This window comes from Hypanus sabinus, unplaced genomic scaffold (genome assembly GCF_030144855.1).
Source record: "Hypanus sabinus isolate sHypSab1 unplaced genomic scaffold, sHypSab1.hap1 scaffold_278, whole genome shotgun sequence".
Taxonomy (NCBI): Eukaryota; Metazoa; Chordata; class Chondrichthyes; order Myliobatiformes; family Dasyatidae; genus Hypanus; species Hypanus sabinus.
In genome coordinates, this window is record NW_026780917.1 from 114,014 (window position 1) to 117,544 (window position 3,531).

At 49.9% G+C, this 3,531-nt stretch overlaps 1 non-coding gene across 1 annotated transcript; it reads right to left on the reverse strand.

The window, feature by feature from the left end:
• Positions 1 to 895: 895 nt before the first annotated feature.
• Positions 896 to 984, reverse strand: trnar-ucg (transfer RNA arginine (anticodon UCG)). Its single transcript is given in 2 exon segments — positions 896 to 931; positions 948 to 984. It is a non-coding gene; the product is annotated as a tRNA-Arg (tRNA).
• Between the last annotated feature and the right edge of the window lie 2,547 nt (positions 985 to 3,531).

Genomic DNA, 3,531 nt, shown 5'->3' on the forward strand with positions numbered 1-3,531 from the left:
GGCTCTCTGCAGATCTGCTCTCGTCTCTGCCGCTGCTGGAGACAGCGGCTGCCCAGCAGGGAAGTGTTGTGTTGACGGGGACTGGCTCTCTGCAGATCTGTTCTCGTCTCTGCCGCTGCTGCAGAGAGCGGCTGCCCAGCAGGGAAGTGTTGTGTTGACGGGGACTGGCTCTCTGCAGATCTGCTCTCGTCTCTGCCGCTGCTGGAGACAGCGGCTGCCCAGCAGGGAAGTGTTGTGTTGACGGGGACTGGCTCTCTGCAGATCTGCTCTCGTCTCTGCCGCTGCTGGAGAGAGCGGCTGCCCAGCAGGGAAGTGTTGTGTTGCATCCCTCGAAGCGTGCACAGCATTTCCTTGAGAGATTCGGTAGGGAGGCCGACCTGTAAGACTTTGTGTTGATGTGGTTTTGTTCTCTGCAGAGTTCTTCTCATCGCTCTCACTGCTGCAGACCCTCATGATATGAAACACCTCGTTAATCCACCCCTCAGCGTCCTGTGCAGCAGGGAGACATCTGTCAGTTTACGCAACATCGCCTTCCAACTCAAACCGGGTGTTCCAGGTAGCATTCTTATGAAACGTTTCCTTACAGGTGAGCAGCCGCTGTCGGTAGCATTGGTACTGAACATGAGAAGGACTCCGCAGAGAGCAAACTCACATGAACATGAAGTCTAACAGATTGGCTGAGAAGAATTGAAAGACTGAGAGGCCCCAATGAATTGTTTATGAAAGTGTTTTCAGAAATACTGCAAAGACTAGACACATACTATTATAGGTTGCGTACAACGAAGACGAGGCATTACGTTTTCCCTGAGGGTGGTGTACTCCGATTAATCCCCACGCGGAATTGAGACAACCATTCTGCAGGGAGTGAGAAACAGAATGGAACCGTTTGGCAAAACGACCGTGACAGGACTCGAACCTGCAATCTTCTGATGACTTCCAATCCAGCACCGAAGTCAGACGCCTTATCCATTAGGCCACACGGTCCTATTGTAGAAGTAATGTCAGGGGAAATATGGGGACCATGCTGACTGCTGCAAGTAGCTTCCACGTGTAGAATGATTTCCCAACCGAGCTAAAAGTACTGATACGCAGTGTTTTCATCCCAGGTGAGCATTCAGCCATTGTTTTCAATATCTCTGCATTCATTCTTGCTTTGGTCTCTTCTTTTAAATTCAGTTATCTCTTTCTGTCACACAGAAAGGAATTCCCAAAGGTACACGTCACTGACTTCAGCGGCGGCGTTATATTCTGGGATTGGAATCCCAATTAGGATTGAATAAGCAGGGCCAGGAATGAGTGGACGATCAGGGTCGATGCCATTCATTTGACAATGCCTGGGGAGCGGTTGTCAATGGTACTCAGCACAAAAAGTCTACCAGCCAGAAGGGGAACGGGAGGGAGAAAAGGAGAGAGATGGAGACATACAGGGCTGGTGGGGGAGAGAGAGAGAGAGAGAGAGAGAGAGAGAGAGAGAGAGAGAGAGAGAGAGAGAGAGAGAGAGAGAGAGAGAGAGAGAGAGAGAGAGAGAGAGAGAGAGAGAGCGACAGACAGACAGACAGACAGACAGACAGACAGAGAGAGAGACAGAGAGAGGCAGACAGACAGAAATTCTTACAATTTCGTTAGGGAAACGAAATCGCAGGTTCGCACTCTGGGGTTCACATAAGATCCCGTTTGAGTTGGTCTGTCGGTCTGTCATTCTCCAGCTATCCCTTCCCATTGACGTATCTCCCTCTCTGAGTATGTGGAGGTGTCTGAAAGCTACTGCTTGGTCTCTACAAGCAAGGCGATAGTCCGCCACATTAAAGCAGCAACCCCTTTGCCTGCTGTCCGATGGTACGTTGAGAGAGTGGAAGATGGAAATGGCGTTCGGAGAGAATCAACTTCGACGAGGAGTAAGTGTGGTAACGTCGAGCCGGATGATGTCTCGTCGGCAGTTAGAGATGAAAACGTCCGGGGAGGCACAGAATTAGATCGGGTTGTCCAGGAATTGGAGGAGGGTTTCGAGACGGGAGAAGTGATTATCAGTGCGGGGTGGAAAATTCGTTCAGAAAAGGTAGGGTCGGAAACGGAGGTCAATGTGAAGTACATATCACCTTCCAAAAAGCATCCCGAAAGTTTGAGAAGTTTCAACGTGTTGTTTATGTAAGTTTTGTAGAAGTACATCACAGACGCGACACATAACATTATATGTTGCGAATACTGAAGACGTGATATTTCGCTCCGTTCCCAGCAGGGCGGAGTAATCTGGTTAATCCCCGTGTGTGCAGTTGTTTCACATGAGGCAACTGTGCTGCAGAGAGTGGGTGACAGAATGGAACCAAAACCGTCAGGTTGGTAAATCGACCGTGATCCGACTCGAACCTGCAATCTTCTGATGACTTCGAATTAAGCACCGAAGTCGGACGGCTTATCCATTCAGCCACACGATCGTCTTCTGCAAGAAATGCGAAGAGAAAAAATGCGAAACGTGCGAATTGCTGTCAGGCATTTCCGCGAGATGAGTCATTCGCTGACCGATCTAAACGTAATATTAAAACGCAGTGTTTTCATCCCAGATGAACATTCGACTACTGTTGTTAATGTGACTAAATTTTGCAACTTGTGTTTAAATGTAATATTCTATTTCGCTGTTTCCCTTACACACAAAAAAAAACATCTGTAAAGACGCACGCCACTGACTTTTGAGGCGGCCTTATATTCTGGGATTCGAATCATCGAAAATGGTCCAATAAAATCAATTCGTCATTGATAGAGAGGCCTGCTATCTTCTTCTATATTTCAGCCGTCACTTGCAGACGCCAGAACCGACCGGCCTGCGCTTGTGTCGGTAAAGGTTAGGACATTGGGATCTGCTGCCTCAGGCAGTGCTCGATGCACTTCAGTGTTTCTCTAGTTTAGTGGCTATCGGCCTGCGCTTGTGTCGGTGAAGGTCAGGACATCGGGATCTGCTGCCTCAGGCAGTGCTCGGTGCGCTTCAGTGTTTCTCTAGTTTAGTGGCTATCGGCCTGCGCTTGAGTCGGTGAAGGTTAGGACATTGGGATCTGCTGCCTCAGGCAGTGCTCGGTGAGCTTCAGTGTTTCTCTGGTTTAATGGCTATCGGCATGCGCTTGTGTCGGGGAAGGTCAGGACATTGGGATCTGCTGCCTCAGGCAGTGCTCGGTGCGCTTCAGTGTTTCTCTAGTTTAGTGGCTATCGGCCTGCGCTTGTGTCGGTGAAGGTTAGGACATTGGGATCTGCTGCCTCAGACAGTGCTCGGTGCTCTTCAGTGTTTCTCTAGTTTAGTGGCTATCGGCCTGCGCTTGTCTCGGTGAAGGTCAGGACATTGGGATCTGCTGCCTCAGACAGTGCTCGGTGCTCTCCAGTGTTTCTCTAGTTTAGTGGCTATCGGCCTGCGCTTGTGTCGGTGAAGGTTTGGACATTGGGATCTGCTGACTCAGGCAGTGCTCGATGCGCTTCAGTGTTTCTCTAGTTTAGTGGCTATCGGCCTGCGCTTGTGTCGGTGAAGGTTAGGACATTGGGATCTGCTGC